Genomic DNA, 19,996 nt, shown 5'->3' with positions numbered 1-19,996 from the left:
AATTATTCAAGAAAATGCAGGTCTCCCCTTTGGATCTCCAAGTACATGTTGTGGGCTCAATTTGTGTTGAATTTCCTGTCAACTGATACCCCCAAGTCCTTTTTTTCAGAGCTGCTCTCAACTCAATTCTCCACCCAGCCTGTATGTCTGTGATTTCCCCAATCCAGATGCAGGGCCTTGTTGAACTTAGTGAGGTTCACAAAGGCCTACCCCTCAAGCCTGTGAAGTCCCTCTGGATGACATCCCATTCCTACACCATGTTGACTACACCGCACAACTTGTTGTTATTAAAAATCCTCATTCCATAAATCAGCTTCTATCTCCTTGGTTCACTGCAAACTATTATGTCTTCTTTAACTGACAGGACAAGCATTAATGGGCACAAAATGAAACACAGGAGGTTTTCTCTGAATATCAGGAAATCCTTTTTTACTGTGAGGATGACTGAGCATTGGTTCAGGTTGCCCAGAGAGGCTGTAGAGTCTCCCTCTGTGGAGACACTCAAAAACAATCTGGACATAGTCTTGTTAAGCTGTTGTACATGTCCCTGCTTGAGCAGAGGGGTTAGACCAGATGACCTCCAGAGATTCCTTCCAACCTCAAACTCTGTGTGACTCTGTGGTTGATGGCAATATAATTTCATTTTTAATTATATCAACTCTCTACAAAAGCTTTTACATTACACTGGTGTTTTCTTATTCAAAGAAAACAAATAAGCACATTCTGTCTTAATAAGTATCTTCAAAATTTCAATTATTTAATAATTTGAATTTATCCTATTTTGCTGACTTAAAAGTTTCTTGTTGGCTGTGTTTTACCATTGTTGCCTACAATTTTAGGTTTCATGAAATATGAAATATCAGAGGAATATGTAGGTAAGGATTCTCTTAATTTAATTTGCTCATGCAGAAGATACAGCTTCGTGTGTCTTTTGACTATTGGGTTTGTCTAGCAGAAGACTTGTGCATCTTGCTCCACTGGGCATGGCCAAGTAAACCAAGTTTAGGTTGTTTAACATAACATTGATCCCTCTTCCTGGTGTCTTGAATTAGTGGACACTGGACAGGCTAACTGCTATGTTTTTCTCAAAGGATTAAAAGCATAAGAGATAAATCAGTTCTAGCAATCCTTGGATTATTTGATTACATCTTGCTCTTCTTTCCCATGCACACACAAAATGACAGACAATGTTGTTATTCTTGGTAACTATATGTTTTGTTTTGTTTTTTCCCTTATGATGGTATTCCTCCTCTAAAATTAGACACATTTAGCTGATAAATTTTTGCTCATGTAAAAATATTAAACACAGCATTCTAGGTTTCAGAGAAAGTGTGTTATTGTTAATAATGGCTAATGGAGATGATTACTAAACATACATGAGGTGTTATCATGGAGGTGGCAATAGACATTTTTTTCTTCTCTTAAGCTGTGACATACTATGCAGATATGAAAGTTGTGTTCCAGTGCTTTCCACCTCTAAAGGAAAGTATGCAAAATGTATGTTTCACAAACACTAAAATTTCATAACCTCTGAGACCTGAAGATATATTTAAACATTTTATTCCTGGGAAATAAAATTCTAGATGGAGAAACTATCATGAATATTTGCATGCCACAGTTGTACACTGTTAGAGCCAAATTTATAAAATTCAAATTATTCTTGGCTCTTAATGTAGTCAGCTGTAAATTGGGTGCAAGGGCCAGTCAGGTTTTTTGGTGTAAGGTATCTCTGATGAATTTTCTTCCATCTTCAAATGTAATTAAACCTTCAAAATTACTGAGAGAAGAGATAGCTTGCAACACCATATTCATTTTTCTTCATTCTCTTAGATTAAGAAAAGTGTGTTTACGACTTGAGAGGTTATTGCCTGCTGTTTAACTTCAGACTGTCATCTATTTCCAATGTTCTTGAATTCATTTTTATATGACAAATTAGCCCAACAATGGTATATGTAAATGAAAAGATAGAGGTATATGTGAAAAGTTCACAGACGCATTAAAATATAACCTTTTTTTCCTTTCCAGGATGACACTGAGGTTATGAAATGCATTACTTTTATTTTAACATATAGGAGTGATAGCTCTGTAAGTAAGCTAAACAATGCAAGATATATGCAAAAGTCTCAAAATTAATTTCATGTCCTTGCTGGCTTGGATTTTACTCTACAAAGTCAGTCTTGTCTTGACACCTTCCCAACACATTTTGGATGCAAACTAAGAATAAATCTGCTGATTTAACCAGTATTGTGTTAATCGAATAATGATTGTGAAATCATTTGAAATTACATTGATTACATGTGAAAGAACTTCTTTACATGCAAAAGAACTTCTTCCTGGTAAAGGTGACAGAGCACTGGAACAGGCTGCTCAGGGAGGTTGTGGAGTCTCCTTCTCCGGAGATATTGAAGGCCTGTCTGCACACCTACGTGGGCAACCTGCTCTAGGGAACCTGCTTTGATAGTGGGGTAATGATCTCTGGAGGTCCCTTCCAACCCCTACAGTTCTGTGGTTCTGTAATGATTTTAGCTGTACTTATGAATGAAACTAGTTTCAAAATCCTCAATGAAAGTATCACTCTCATTACGTAGGCCTCACTAAACATAAGTCTAAGCATACAGGAAGTATCACTAAAAAGAGTGGAAGCTCTTTCTGAAAGATTTTAGTTTTCATTTAAGTATAAACAAGAATTTCATACAAATCTTTCTTTTATAGTTGATGTGCGTCATGATAGTATATCAAAACTAAGGGCATAGTGTTCTTGTGAAAGTGAAGTGAAAACAGTCATTGGAATTTGTAAAGCACAACCATGTAGCAGGTCACAGGAACTCAAAATCTGCCTTGTTTTTATTCTTCTTGTGCAGTCTTCGGTTGAAAGTTGGATATTTTTTTCCGTTCTTCTTTAATTTCAAAATAAAAGTTTCGTATTAAAATAAAGAACAGGTTGCATATCCAGCAATACAACTATCCTGCAATAAGATAAGAGCAGTCAAGCATTGGAACGGGTTGCCCAGAGAAGTGGTGGAGTCACTTTCCCTGAGGGTTTTCAAGGAAATGTTGGACCTGGTGCTTAGGGATGTGGTTTAGTGAGTGACATTGGTAGTACGGTGATGGTTGGACCAGATGACCTTGAAGGTCTTTTCCAGCTTTAACGATTCTATGATTCTATGAACCAACTAGTGCAAGTTTACTGGAAATGGAAAAAAGAGTTGCACATTTTTTAACCTTCATGATTCTATAATTCTAAGATTTCTACTAGACAACTTCACAGGGCTAAATAGATTCTTCTCCACCTTTATTAAGATTTTTAATTTTGAGGTTAGTAAGTTTGAAATAATAATCTTCTAGAAGTTCCTTTTTCAGTCATCCTCAAAAACAAGTTAGAAGGATGTGAAAGGTTTTACCAGTTAAAATGTCTACATCCTTCAGCAATTACAGCCATTAAATTGTTATTTGATAGAAAAATAAATTTTCAACTGAATGCATAACTACAGAAAGAAATCCACAGAATATTCTGATGTCAGACAGTTAGGATCATGAAAGCCAAAGATCTCTCCAGAAGGGCAGTGACTGGAAATGTTTCTTTCTAACAGAATGAAAATTCTAGATGGAGAAATCCTGCTAACCTCCAAAAGAGGCAGAAAGATTTTCAGACGGGAAAGCTTTGGTGAGCTCTTTCAGTCAACTCTTCAAACTCCACCTGAGAAGTTTCAGTTAGACTCTGTAGATTATGGAGATATATGATAATAGTTTATTTATTTATTTATTTTATGCACCCTTCTGTTTTCAGGTACAGCTGAAAATTTGGGGTTATTGTCAGTAAAGTGCTTCTGAATAGTACAATATAGTAGACTTAATTTAACTGGCACTGCACTGATGTAAGTAGCAACTGTTTTACTAAGAATAAAAGATCTTAATTCTTGTCTGAGACAAGCTTCATTTTTTATCACAAAATCATTTGATCTTAACATATTAAGAATAAATGAATAAATGAATAAAAGCTGTGTTGTGTTGCTCTCACCTGAAGGCAAGGTTACTATTCACATTTCAAACCACAAAATTCATTATTTTTGTAAAAAAAAAAAAAAACAATAAATAAATAATTCTAATTTCTACACTGGGACAATTCAGATCTGCTGTATGCATGATGAGTAGGTTGACACAAATTAATTGGTCTGGGAAGTGAATGCATTAACATAATGAATAGGGAAAGAGTTTTATAGGTTACAACATGTATCTAGTTATAATGAAAAGTACATATGTGGTTGGCAAAGTTAACAAAAATACCAAAGGAATGGATCTTAGTGGTTTTATAACAACATGGAAATCATCATTTCTTAGGGGTACATACATATTTATTTCTGACGCTATATCGATCATTAAGAACAATCATATGAATACTAGCTTAGATTATATCCCCTCTAACTTTTCATATTAGGAGCAGTTAACTAACAATTTAGATGCAGCAAATACCATCATGATGAACAGTTATGAAAGCTAAGAATTTTATTGCTACAAAAAAGATACTGGTTAAGAGATATTAAAAGTAGCGAAGTCCATTTCACTCCTTAAGGAATAGTACAGTCTTTAAGAAGGTGACACAAAATTCTACTAGCAAAAATACAAATCTTTATATTTTAATTAACACCTATGATAGAATTGTCTGTCCCAAACAACATTTTCATAGCAACCTTTTCACCACAGATTTGGAGATGGATGAGGCAAATATCTCATCCAAAACTTAATTAAGTCTTTGTTATAGCGCTGTCAAAATTTTTAAGATATTCAATTCACTATGTGTTTTTGTTTTTGCTTTATATATATATGTTTATGATTCCTCTTTTAAATAACATGACTAAAGAAACATAAACTCTTTGATGAGATGATCAGAGCTTTCAGTTTTTCATGAATTCATCAAACTGAAATCTTCTGAAATATTCCTAGCAAGAAAATGCTGGAAATCTCCCATGATCAGACTATATCTGGAAATATATATATATATATATTGCAGGAAATTTTTGTTAAAGTTTTTCACCTAAGAGAAGACTTTTCTGGGAATTCTTACTTATAAAAAAGAAATCTTTGAATTTTTATTTTCTCCAATTGAACTTAAAGTTTCACTATACTAATATTCTCCTTGGACAGTGGAGAGATGCGGTGGTTTTACTCAGGTGGGCAGCCAAGCTCCACCACAACCAGTCTCTCATTCCCCCTCCTCAAAGGGAAATGGGGAGAAAATACAATTTAAAGGGCTCCGGAGTTGAGGTAAGGACAGGGAGATCACTCAATTATCATCCCAGGCAAAAACAGACTCAGCATAAGGAGATTAATAAAATGTATTGCCTATTACTGACAAACCGGAGAATTGAGAAACAATTAAAATGAACTAAATACACCCTCCCCCCATCCACCCTCTTCCACCTTCTCCCCCCAAAGTGGCACAGGGGAATGGGAGAATGGGGGTTGTGGTCAGTCTATAGCACTTCTCCACCACCACTCCTTGGTCACCCTCTGCCCCTGCTCCACATGGGGTCCCTTGCATGGGATGCCATCCTTCCCGAACTCAGACGGCGGGAGCTGCCCACAGTCAGCAGCTCTTCAAGAACTGCTCCCTTTTTGGGTCCATACCTCCGGGTCCATCTGTCAGGAGCAAACTGCTCCAGCACGGATCCCCCATGAGCAGCACCTCCCCCCAGACCCCCTGCTCCTGTGTGGGCTCCTCTTCATGGGCTACAGCTGCAGCCCGGGGACTGCTCCTGCAGGGGCTTTCCATGGTCCTCAGCCTCCTCCAGGCCACATCCACCTGCTCCACCGGGGGCTCCTCCACGGGCTGCAGTGTGGAGATCTGCTCCATGTGGGACCCATGGGCTGCAAGGGGACAGCCTGCTCCACCAGGGGCCTCTCCACAGCCCGCAGGAAAACTTCAGCACCTCCTGCCCTCCTTCTGCACTGACCTAGGGGACTGCAGGGCTGATTCTCATTCCTGGCTCTCCCAGATGACGTTGTATGGCAGTTTTATTTCTCTTTCTTAAATATTCTCTCACAGAGGCACACACAATGTCACTTACTGGCTCAGTGCTAGGCAGCAGTGAGTCCCTTTGGAGCCAGCTGAAACTGGCCTTATCTAACATGGGGCAGCTTCTGGATTCTTCTCACAGAAGCCACCTCTCCATCCTCTCTCTACCAAAACCCTGCCACATAAACCCACTAAGATCCCTCTTTCATACGTACTTTTTGTGAGAGGTGTAGGAATCTCATCTTTATATTTAACCGGAAAAGATAGTATCCTTTTACTTGAAGAGATGCATTTTGTGCACAGAACAGAGGAATTGTTTTGAATGTTTAAGAAGAAATTAATCTCTGACACCTTTTCAAAATTTGTCTCTTGTTCTTGGATCAGTATCCTGCCTTTTGCTTTCTCACTCTGTGAGAACATCCAATACGGAAAACCAAGTTAAAAAGCTCTGAGCACATGGTAATATAAGCTTTTAAATGTGCACTTAGCGACTCATCTGCTCTTCAGCATTGAAGAAAGGAACTGGAATCATACTGATGATGGGAACAAAGTTACGGTGCATCAGATGTGTAGGAAGGTTTATGGATACTGATAAATGTCATGACTTAGATGAAGTTTTTTATGTCAAATAATAGTGATACTTCTCCATATGTGTGTTCATCAAAGCTGTAGTTTGTGGTTGTCTGGACAGAAAAAAAAATAAAAAAAATTGTTTTGTCACACTTCAAACTGAGCATCTGAAAATAATTTTACATGGCAGTGAGACAGCTCACTGCTTGTTAGAAGTGCTGTTGTTGTGCATCAAATGCACATTCTGATAATGATAGGTTTTATCCAGTTTATTTTATTAGATTATCTTCTTCTTATCTTCTGCATATAGGCAAATATATTTTTAGCTAATTAGGTGTCCCCCCTACCCTCCCCCACCCCTTTTTTTTTTTTTTTCCAGAGTAAAACTACTCAGTTATTGCTTTCAGGGAGGATATAAAATTATTTAGTAGACAATGATTATGATTATGATTATGATTATGATTATGATTATGATTATTTATGGAGATTACTAATGTACAAGTTGTATGATATTTATCAGGAGATATTCCTGATCTAATCCTCAAATTATTATTCTTTTGGGCATGTATAACTCATCATTAACTTTTGACATTAAAATTTGCATCCTGGTATCCTAAGTGGCAGTTTCCCTTTTTCTGGTGTACTCAAAGAACTGAGGTCAGATGGGATCCTTTACCTGATAGTTCAGAGCTTTGTGCTTTTGGTTATTGAATACTTCTACTGGAGGACCCTGGAAAAATATTCTTAAATTTCCTAGCTGCTATCATTGATATTTCACCAAAATTTTCACTAATACTCTTATGGACTGGAAAAAAAAAAGTGGGGGGATGGGCAACCTAAATACATTCTATATAAAATAAACTATCTATGTATATCTACAGATTTACCCACACTGTATGCATGTTATTGAGAAAATATTGTACAAGGTGTTACTTATCTGGAAAATGTTACACACAGTTGTTTTTTTTTACCCCTCAGTCACCCATGTTACAGTAAAGTATCAACATGAAAAGTACCATGCAATTGATGATATCATCATACAAATGATGATATTAAATATGTACAAATGCTGCTGTCTTTAAAGCAAGAACGAATGTCAGACACCTGATCTAACCTTTGATAATAGCCGAACATCCTCCCAGCCTGTCCCTCACCACTTTTTTGTGTATTCTTCAATGAAAAATAACAGATGGGATAGATAATAGAAACCACTTTTAGATATTCCTTTTCTACCTGGTACAAATAAACTCACTTACCATTTCTGTTATATATGTTTATTTTTCTTTGATACATCTAAAAAATTGAGAAGATGCCTTTCAGTTAGTTTCCCATAGCTTATGTGTGTGTGTGTCAGGGTTACATTTACCAGTTTTAAAGTGCTTGAATTATTTCTTTTGTTACATTAAGTATGGGACTATTCTGCCATAAACTTTATACTGCTACAAAGGTATATACTACAAAAGTATTATCCCCTTTTTATCCCCTGTCATAGCATAATTAAGAGTTTTAGATTGGCTGGAAGAGATATGATCTATTTTTTATGTAATACCTCTGGGGGAAAAAGAAAAAAAAAAAAAAAAAAAGAGAGAGAGAGAGACAGAAAATTTTGTAAGCATACTTACTGATTTTAACTCTGAAAAAGAATCTGCAGTCTTCAAAGAACAGACTCAGAAAAAGGAATTGACTGAAGTCTTTTTTCTTTTTTCCAACTATCCTTTTTCTAGATAACATCCTCCTACAAACTTTGGGTCATCACAGTTACAATATTGCTATCATGAGATTTATCATGTTTAAAATGCAACTAAATTATTATGACTTCTTAGTAACTTCAAGAACAGCTAAGAACAAAGAGTAGTGCCTAAGATTTTCTAAACAGAGAGACTATGAAGAAGCCCAAAGATTCATTTCTTATTCCTGGCTGTCAGCCAGATACTAAATTCTGCTTTGCTATTCCAAATTATGACTGCCTTGCATAAACATGCTGGCTGAAATGCACTATCAAGCAAAGATTTGAGGCTTAAAGGTCAGTTTGCGAATTGCCTGCAAGAAAATAGGTTCTTGCTTTCACTTGTTTTTCCCCCTTGCCAAAGGAAAGCAAGCTTCACTCAGGAGGGAATAGTACTCTGGAGGCCTCTGGAATTCTTGTATATAAGACCAAAATACTCAGGGGACCTCTGGAATTCTTGTATACAAGACCAGAATAAATGGATTTACTATTCAACTGCTCTTTTCTGTCAGTCAGAAAATGAAGTTCTGTGGCTTTGACAGTTACACACTTATGCAACAGTAACTCAGTTTGTAAGGGATCTCATAAACTTCAACAAGCTTTGAGTAATCTTTCAACTCTATCAATTTTCGGAAAGAAAAACAAAGTCCTCAGTCTCATTTCCACTCAGGATAATGGGAAGAACACCACATATTACTTTGGTCTTTATATTAAGCCCATATTAAAGAAGACAGCAATGGGGTGATATAGGCCATGATTAATTGCCCGAATAATCCCCTTTTAACTTCAATTTGTCTTTGGCCAAAACATTGTTACAGTGCTATAGTTATCCAAATAAACTATCTTTGCTTTCGTACACAGCTATTTAGCCTACATAGATAACTTCTTCACAGTGAGGATGATGGAGCAGTGGAATAGGCTGCCCAGGTAGGCTGTGAAGTCTCCTTCTCTGTAGATATTTAAGACCCATCTGGATGCCTACCTGGGCAACCTGCTCCAGGGAATCTGCTTTGTGGGGGGGTTGGACCCGATGATCTCTGGAGGTCCCTTCCAACCCCTGCAATTCTGTGATTCTGTGATAAGGTGATATGAAACGTCTGAGTAGACATAAAAACATATAACTGAATCTCCACTCATAACTTATTGTAAATTGTCTACTTTAACATTTAATGTTAAACAATTGTTGGTAGAAAAGGAAACATCCTACTTATAGCAAGCTTTTCTCAGACTATAGTGACAATTGATTATAGCATTGCTTTGTGGGCCAATGAAGGAGTAAGAAAACTGTTGTTTATAGGAAACATGACAAAATGTCCCCAGGTGAAAGTAAAGAGAGAAGAAAACACTACCATCTTCACCATCAGAATATGTCTTAGTAAGGATCTGTAGTGTTGATGTCTTCCTGACCAGACATGTGGCCAGTCAGCAGACATGTGACCCTGAAGGTGGTCCAAGGAGAAAAGATTCTCTAGAGTAAGAGCTGAGGTAGCAAAAATTTTTCTTATTGTTTGTTCATTGTTTTTAGTTTTGTTATCAGGAAATCCATGGACTATAGTGTTTGAGTTTGGTTTTGTTGTTGTTTTTGTGCCTTTTTTTTTTTCTCTCCTACCAAGCATCACACTTAAAGCACAAGCAGTGAGTGGAAGCAAGGGTCTCCCAAAGATCTGTCTCAAATGTCCTGGCACACAAATGCTGTGTCAGGGCACTGTGAAGACAGCAGCTTCCTCAAGCTGGGACCATCAAACTATCCCATCATCCCCACAAGCAGCAGGGCAGCTGGCAATGCCAGGGCAGCCCTCACCCTAGGAACCTCTCTGGGGACACTGATGGGCTAAGACTGGGCCAGGACATGGCCTGTGGGTGGGCCCAGCTGGATGAGGCCCATGAGCAGAGCAGGGCTCTGTGAAACTGGAGCTGGAACTGCTGCAGCCTCAATGGGGCAGGGGATGACAGACCCAGGTCTGGCATGGGGGCCTGAGCCTTTGCAAGTGGGGGAGCCTTAGGGATAGGGTAGGGACAGGCAGGGCCCTCAGGGGCCTGGCAAGATGCATCATGTTTTTCCCTAGGAAAAACATTCTGAGTTATCAGAATATTTTTTCATAATATTAGTTTATTTAATCTATTTTAATAAATATTTGTTATTCTTCATTAATGAATATACCTCAAAACTTTGATTCATTTGTTCAATTAAAATATGGATGTTAAATCTTCTTCCTTTTTCAGATTTTTTTTTCTCTAAACTCTAAAACAGTAATTGGGAAATTAGCAAATTTACCTCTAAATAGAATACCTCTGTAATGCACCTATAACCATTTTCAAAGGACTATGGAGAAGTAAGCCTTACTATTAAGAAAATCATACATACAAAACAAAGAGTATTTTTGGAATTAGAAAGCATAGCTTTTAATTTGCCTCTAAATGATTATCAACTTCTTCCCTTTCTGTAGGTTAAAATACAGGTAACCAGGTTGCAAGAGGGGATTTCATAAAAATATTAATCTTTAGTGAGCACATCCTGACCACACTGGGTTGTTGTGTTTGCTGAGGGTGTGCATCTGACTCCCTCACACTGCTCTGGGGATTGAGGCTCCAAAGGCTTCTGTGTTTGAAGAAGCAAAATATGTCCATCTCCTGCCTGGATTTACCCCTCATGTTTACCATCAAATATCCAGTCTCTAACTCCACACTGTGTTACTGGCACCATTTACCAACCCTCCAGCTGGACTGCAGCTGACAAATTGTTGTCAATGCACCTCTTCCATTACTCTAAATTCAATGATTTTGACTGTTGCCCTACTTTCTATCCTTATGTCCATAGTTTTATTCAGTTTGACCCCTCCAATTTCTGCTAGGCTAAATACAAAAATACAATAGCAAGGCAGTCCTCAGAAAATTCCTGCTTCAGTGTTGCTGTAAGTGTTCATCATCAGTCTTTGCTTCATGAATCCACAAGCTTCGATATTTATTTATTTATTTATTTTTAAGTGATGTGTCTCCTTCTGAGAAAAAAATAAATAAATTGGTAACACAAAAACAAAATAAAACAGAAATATAACATTTTCCAGTGGCACAAAAATCACTAGAAGTGGTAGGAAATTTTGTTTTATATTAATCTCTTATACTTAATCAAAGCCTCAGGAAGCTATATGATATATTTTGAATTTTAATCTTAATTTCAAACTAACAGGAAGAAAGCCCTCAGAGAGCTAGTGGTCGGATGTTAACATACTAATTGACAATAGTGTTGCTGATCTTAGTCACGAAGTGACTAAGGGTAACCCTGTAAATAAATCTGTCTTGTCCAAATGTCTTCCCGTTCAATGACCCAGGACATGCTAGAGACACTACAGTTGTTGCAGATGCTGTATAAAACTAATTCTTAACAGCCCACAATTAAGTCAGGTACTCAGATGAAATTTTACTCAATATGTTTTTTGCATACAAGCTTCTGTCTTAAAAGATTACACATTTAATTTTTTTCCACACTGCAGTTCTTTGAAACACTAATATATTAATTTATATACATCTATATTAAATATCTATTTTTAAAAAATTATAATAAAAACACATATTTTCATTAACAAAATATAGAGAAAGATAAACTAATATTTATGGAATAAAACACTGAAAAACAGTAGAGTAAATATAAATATTAAATCAAAAAAATCTATTAGGATATGGAAGAAGCTAGTATATCATGTAACTGGGCAAAACATTCATTCTGAGAGTCTTCTTAATAAGATCTTTTATTTTTAGTCTATTTTTAAGGAAGTTTTTTAAACTAGATATTGTATTTTTTATAGTTGAAAAATGAAGCATAATGGTCATCCCATAAGAAATACAAGGTAAAATTCTTATGAATTGAAAACAGAACTGCACAGAAAATTTTCAAACCCAAAGTTTCCCAAAATAGGCTCTGTGAATGTGGATTGATACTAGGTATCAAAAAATGACTTCAGGTGAGCTAATGGATTAGAAAAAAAGATGGCATATATAGATAGATAGATCAAAAAGCTGTATTTGTTCAAACAAGTGATTGCAATAAAATTCTTACAACAGTCAGTACAGCTTGCTGTGTTCAACATAAATAAATACATTTGTACAAAAAGGACTGTGACCTCATTCTGTTAAAGGTCTTCCCTAAAAATACTAAAGTTATTCCACTGAAAAGGTATAAACAATGTGCTTTTTTGTGATCACGAGATGATATATTTAATGTATGTGTTATGTAAGGATCTGTAAACCCCTGTTGTAGGATGTGTTATTACCCTACAATAAATTATGACAAAAAATATATTTGCTCTGGGTGACATAACAGATTCATGATTTTGATGAGTACATACCTAAGTACACATCTCATTGCACTCATTCTACAACACTGGGCTGCCCAATTTGTCACCTTTCTTCAAAGTGTTAATATATATGACCGTATCCTTATAGATGAATGAGAAGTGAAAACTAGATGTAAAAGTTTCAGTAATTCAGATGATTAAGGTGGCATAGATTGTGATGACTCATTTGCTTTATTATGCCTAATTTTTATTCAGCTTTATAATTATTGTATATCAACCAACAATAATAACAAGAACATTTCCTTTTCCCTGGTAAATTGATAGCTATGAGAAATAATAATAATAATAGCTCTTCAAGAAATGAGACATGCCAAAGTTACTAGTACTTTCACCATTTCCACAACCTATTTTTTTTTCTTACATGGCACTATAAATCTTTAGACTATGTTGAAGCAGTAGGCATGTTCATGGTCAGGTGTTGCTGCTGCTACTTTGGAATTAAAGCATTATTGAAGTACCAAAATGTAATTTTAGTTTTAGTTTGTAAAATTGTATCATGGTTGAAATTAGTAAATTATAATAGAGATCCTATGGGAATGATATATTATGGCCATATGATTTCTCAGTTTGTTCACTCATCTATAATGTTATTACACTAAACACACAAAAAAAAAATAAAAAAAAAAAATAATCATTTCTAATTAATCATTTCTCTGATTGCCAATTGGGTAGAAGAGAGTAAGTTCATCTATGTACTTTTATACTAGTCTAAATAGATCATGGAGACTAAACCAGTGTTGATATTTTCTAGTGAAATTAAAAAAAAAAATGTCCTTTAAGGAATGGTAAATACATATCAATATATCAATCATATGTTGTATTGTTTCAAAAGCATTTGTTAAAATACTTATTTAAAAAAAAAAAAAAGGAAAGAAAAGAAAAGAAAAAAAAAAGAAACAACATTAAAACAAACAAACAAACAAAACAAACAAACAAAAAATACAGTTCAAAGATTTCCTTGTGCTCAACTCTTGGACTTTGCAGCCTCTTCAAACAAATCATATAGTAAATTCCTGTCTTGCAGTGGAAATAAACAGCAAAATAGCAAATATCAAATTATAGTGAGGTTTAGAAAATAATGTAATTAATATAATTATATTTTATATTATATATTATAACATATATAATATATTACATATATTATTTATACATATATATTATATACATAATATATAATATTAAATTATATAATCCAACTGCTTTTACAGTAAGGCTTTGGCTTTTGGATGTGCATACATTAAATAATAAGATGGATGTATTCTGTATTCTTTGTTCCTGGGTAAATTGTTATCATTTTATAAGCCTTAACACAAGATTGTAAAAATCATGCAGTCAAACTTGCATTTTGTTTCTCCAGGAAAGGGAAAAAAATAAATAAATAAAATAAAACACCATAGTACTCTTGTATTGTACTATTCTACTGAAGGTCCTTTGAAGGGTGGTATAAAAGCTCGTGATAGATTATATTTTTGGGGCTCATGTTAGATCTGTTGCAAAATGTAGCCAAATCTTTTGGACTCACTTCTTTGTTCTTCTTGGTCCTCTACAGGTCCTCTCAGACCTCAGGGTTTTTGCTGTCTGGGGCCCATGAATGCAGTGGCCAGGGTCCAGACAGCAGTGATGTGGAGCATGTGTTCTTAGAACACTCACACAAACGTACATAGACACAAGAGACCAAGAGACCAGGAGTGAAGCTCACTAGTGGTATTTACACATACCCTCCCTCACACTCTGGATTTACAGGCATACACTTGGCTTGGATTCCTTGAATATTATCACAGACTCTAAGTCCATCTAATATCATTTCCCAGATCCCAGGCCCCTCAACCAGTCACTGTTTCAGACCATGGTTCTTTTCTGTTGCTGGTCTCCTACTACGCTAGTTCATCTTGTCGGTTCAGCCCCAAACAATACAGTTCCCGTCAGTAGACAGCACCTAGACCCTTGGACTCTTCAGATCCATGGTTTCTCTCTCCAATGGCTGTCACTCAGTTCTCTCATCTTACCGGTTAACCCTTTTTGAAGGTCACTAGTGGTTCACACAACCATATCCAGAATGTACTACACTCTTACATAAAGTAGTTCGGAATAGAATTTAGTAAGAAGACCAGATTAGACCAAATAAGGATGCCAGCCAGCAGCTTACCTACATGTCCTGGTTTCAGTTAGAACAGAATTAATTTTCTTCCTAGTAGCTGGTGGAATGCTGTGTTTTGGCTTAGAATGAGAAGAGTGCTGATAACACCCCGATGCTTTAATTGTTGCAGAGCAGTGCTTATACTAAGCCAAGGACATCTCAGCCTTTGCTCTGTCCTGCCAACGGGCAGGCTGGGGGGTGCAGTAAGAGCTGGGAGGGGACAGACCCAGGACAGGTGACCCAAACTAGCCAAAGGGGTATTCCATACCATCTGACGTCATGCTAAACAATATATAGGGGTGGCTAGCCGGGGGGAGGGGGCCGGACTGCTCGGGGTTAGGCTGGGCATCGGTCAGCGGGTGGTGAGCAATTGCATTGTGCATCACTTGTTTGTACATACTATTATTACTTTCGTATTATCCCCATTGTATCATCATTATTATTATTGTTATTATTATTTTTGTTATTTTTTTTTTTTTTCCTGTCTTATTAAACTGTCTTTATCTCAACTCACGGGCTTCACTTTCCATTTCTCTCCCCCGTCCCAGAGAGGGAGGGGGGAGGGTGAGCGAACGGCTGCGTGGTGTTTAGCTGCCGGTCGGGTTAAACCACGACAGTCTTTTTGGCGCCCAACGTGGGGCCCGAAAGGTTGAGATAACGGCAGATCTGATCAGAGTGTGTTAAACTAAAATTGGTGTAAGGATTAGACCTGCTTAATAGTCACTTGTCATGATGCTGATTGCTTTAATCACAACTCTGCTGCGCCTGTTTTCCAAATTGAGTATTATAGTACATTATTTTCCGTATTTGCTCTCTGTAGTGTTGTTTCTCCTCTCCGGGCCCTGGTTTCAGACCATTATGGTACTAAGTGTTATAGCAATGGCTTATGAGACGATAAGATATCTGGTCATGACTCTAACTTGGTATTTATACTCAGTAACATCGTGGACTCTGTACTTTGGAAACAGCATCTTGGGAACTATTAGCAATTATACCTATTGTTTTTCTCCATTAGAGAGTCAATCTGTGGAGGGGAAAGGGGAGGATATTTTTCCTTACTTGCTTACTCTCCCTTTCTCCTTCACCACCCCTGTATCCTCCTGGGTCACTCTGCCTTCCCCCTTCACCACCCTCTTATCCCCTGAGCTTGTCACAATAGCTCTCCAAGATATTGAATATTTCTGGAATACTCAGAATACCATAGTCTTGTTGTTCTGCCTCATGAATGCACTTCAGATTCTGCTTAAAGTTAAACAACTACTTATGAAGCTCATCCGGAGATCTGCCCGGAGGCAGTATAGTTGTGGGTGGCAGGGAGTATGGGTGGATATGGGCAGGCATCTAGAGCAGTTGGCACCCCCAGTGTGTTGGAAATTCACCCCTGAACAATGGCAAAATCCTCAAAAACTGGCAGAATGCTTGAAAAAAAGGTGTAATGATTCTGGCAGTTCCAAAGTAACACAAATCATTGTAACGTGCTGGGGCCTGGCTCATGCCTATCGAGCTGCCATTGATACTGCTGTCAACTTAGTGACAGACCCTGCGGCCACTCCAAACCCTGTGACAGATCCAACGGCCACTGTGACCCCTACGGTGGATTCTGCAGCCGCTCCAGTCCCAGCTCCTGCAGCCGCTCCAGTCCCAGCTCCTGCAGCCGCTCCAGTCCCAGCTCCTGCAGCCGCTCCAGTCCCAGCTCCTGCAGCCGCTCCAGTCCCAGCTCCTGCAGCCGCTCCAGTCCCAGCTCCTGCAGCCGCTCCAGTCCCAGCTCCTGCAGCCGCTCCAGCTCCAGCTCCTGCAGCCGCTCCAGTCCCAGCTCCTGCAGCCGCTCCAGTCCCAGCTCCTGCAGCTGCTCCAGTCCCAGCTCCTGCAGTCGCTCCAGTTCCAGCTCCGGCCGCTACTCCAGTCCCAGTTCCTGCAACTGCTCCAGTCCCAGCTTCTGAAGCCCCTCCAGCTCCAGCTCCTGAAGCCGCTCCAGCTCCAGCTCCTACTGCTGCTCCAGTCCCAGCTCCTGCAACTGCTCCAGCTCCAGCTCCAGCTCCTGTAGCCGCTACAGCTCCGGTTCCTGCAACTGCTCCAGCTCCTGTAGCCGCTCCAGCTCCTGTGGCCGTGTCAGAGAAACGAGCTGTAGCAGTGCAAGTTGACCCTGCAGAGGGCATTCCAACCCCTGTGGCAGACCCTGTAACAAAGTCAGAGAAACGAGCAGTAGCAGTGCAAGCTGCCCCTGTAGAGAAGGTGAAAATATGGTACAGAAATTCAAGTCGTTTAGAACGCAGAGAGTCTTCTGCCAATCCAGGTAAGGCTTCTGCCAAAACTAAGTATAGAGATGACGAAGATGATGACGACGCTGGGCCGTCAAGGATTCAGGAGGAGGAAGATGAGGATGCCGAAAGAGCAACAGTAACTACCCGAAGCCTAAACGAGCGCGAGCTACGAGATGTGCGAAAAGATTTTGGTCGCTGTATAGGTGAGCAGCTTGTCACCTGGCTGCTCCGGTGCTGGGACTCTGGAGCCAATTGTGTGGAATTAGACGGCAGGGAAGCCAAGCGGCTGGGATCCCTTGCTCGAGACGCCGGCATTGACAAAGCAATTGCAGATGGAGCACGACCCACCAGCCTCTGGAGGCGTCTCCTCTCAGCTGTGAGGGAAAGGTATCCCTTCAAGGAAGATATTTTATGTCTACCAGGCAAGTGGACCACTATGGAGAAGGGAATCCAGTACCTGAGGGAATTAGCCGTACGGGAAGTGATTTATGAGGATCCAGACCTCAATCAAACATCCACAGATCCAGATGAAGTCAAGTGTACACGACCCATGTGGCGGAAGTTTGTACGGAGTGCACCATCATCATATGCCAGCTCATTGGCAATAATGGCCTGGAAAGAGGATGAGGAACCCACAGTGGGTGAAGCGGCTAAACAACTCCGGCAGTACGAAGAAAGTCTCTCCTCTTCCTTACAGGCCTGCGTCTCAGCTGTGGAGAAACTTTCTGAAAAGGTTCACCAACTTGAAGAGAATCTATTGTCCTCCCCACCTGAACCAACCAGTGCCCACCGACCAAAGGAGAACACTTGGGAGAAACTTTCTGAAAAGGTTCACCAACTTGAAGAGAGATTATTCTCCTTCGCACCTGTACAAAGCAGTGTCTCAGCTGTCAGGGGTAGGCGTTCATCCACACAAGGAAGACGATATGGTGGGTACTCACCCCGTGCCACCCTGTGGTTTTACTTACGAGACCATGGAGAGGACATGAGAAAGTGGGATGGAAAATCTACCGCGACCCTAGAGGCACGGGTACGTGAGTTGCAAAAGAAAACAATCAGGAAAAAGGGATTCTCCGAAAAGTTTGCTGCTCCAACTTCCAGCAGACAGTCCTTCAAACACAGAAACGAGGAAGATTCTGACCAGGATTAGGGGGGCCCTGCCTCCAGCCAGGGGGAGGAAAGGGACAATCGAGTTTATTGGACTGTGTGGATTCGATGGCCTGGCACATCACGCGCACAGAAGTATAAGGCTTTAGTAGACACCGGTGCACAATGTACTATAATGCCATCGAGCTATAAAGGACCAGAGCCCATCTATATTTGTGGAGTGACAGGGGGATCTCAGCAGTTGACTGTATTGGAGGCTGAAGTGAGTCTGACTGGGAATGAGTGGGAAAAGCACCGCATTGTGACTGGTCCGGATGCTCCATGTATCCTTGGCATAGACTATCTTAGAAGAGGATACTGCAAGGACCCAAAAGGGTTCCGGTGGGCTTTTGGTATTGCTGCCTTAGAGACAGAGGGCATTAAACAATTATCTACCTTGCCTGGTCTCTCAGAGGACCCCTCTGTTGTGGGGTTGCTGAGGGTCGAAGAACAGCAAGTGCCAATTGCTACCACAACTGTGCACCGGCGGCAATATCGCACCAACCGAGACTCCCTGATTCCCATCCATAAGCTAATTCGTCAATTGGAGAGCCAAGGAGTGATCAGCAAGACTCATTCACCTTTCAATAGTCCCATATGGCCAGTGCGAAAGTCTAATGGCGAGTGGAGACTAACAGTGGACTATCGCGGCTTGAACGAAGTCACGCCACCACTGAGTGCTGCAGTGCCGGACATGCTGGAACTTCAGTATGAACTTGAATCGAAGGCAGCCAAGTGGTACGCCACAATTGATATCGCTAATGCATTTTTCTCCATCCCTCTAGCAGCAGAGTGCAGGCCACAATTTGCCTTCACTTGGAGGGGAGTCCAATATACTTGGAATAGGCTGCCCCAGGGGTGGAAACACAGCCCTACCATTTGCCATGGGCTGATCCAGTCTGCACTAGAGCAGGGGGAAGCTCCTGAACACCTGCAGTACATCGATGACATTATTGTGTGGGGTGACACAGCAGAGGAAGTTTTCGAGAAAGGGAAGAAAATAGTCCAAATCCTTCTGAAAGCCGGTTTTGCCATAAAACAAAATAAAGTCAAAGGACCTGCACGGGAGATCCAGTTTTTAGGAATAAAATGGCAAGATGGACGTCGTCAAATCCCAATGGATGTGATCAACAAAATAACAGCTATGTCTCCACCAACTAACAAAAAAGAAACACAGACTTTCCTAGGTGTTGTGGGGTTTTGGAGAATGCACATCCCAAATTACAGTCTGATTGTAAACCCACTCTACCAAGTAACTCGCAAGAAGAATGAGTTTGAATGGGGCCCTGAACAACGACAAGCCTTTGAACAAATCAAGCAGGAAATAGTCCATGCAGTAGCCCTTGGGCCAGTTCGAACAGGACCAGATGTAAAGAATGTGCTCTACACTGCAGCCGGGGAGAACGGCCCCACCTGGAGCCTCTGGCAGAAAGAACCTGGGGAAACTCGAGGTCGGCCTCTGGGGTTTTGGAGTCGGGGATACAGAGGATCTGAGGCCCGCTATACTCCAACTGAAAAGGAGATATTGGCAGCATATGAAGGAGTTCGATCTGCTTCGGAGGTGGTCGGTACTGAAGCGCAGCTCCTCCTAGCACCCCGATTACCGGTACTAGGCTGGATGTTCAAGGGAAGGGTCCCCTCTACGCATCATGCAACTGATGCTACATGGAGCAAGTGGGTTGCACTGATTACTCAGCGGGCTCGAATAGGAAACCCCAGTCGCCCAGGAATATTGGAAGTGATCATGGACTGGCCAGAAGGCAAATACTTTGGGATATCATCAGAGGAGGA

The sequence above is a fragment of the Netta rufina genome (assembly GCF_964035555.1).
Source record: "Netta rufina genome assembly, chromosome: 1".
NCBI classification, from domain to species: domain Eukaryota; kingdom Metazoa; phylum Chordata; class Aves; order Anseriformes; family Anatidae; genus Netta; species Netta rufina.
Note: the sequence above shows the minus strand (reverse complement) of the source record.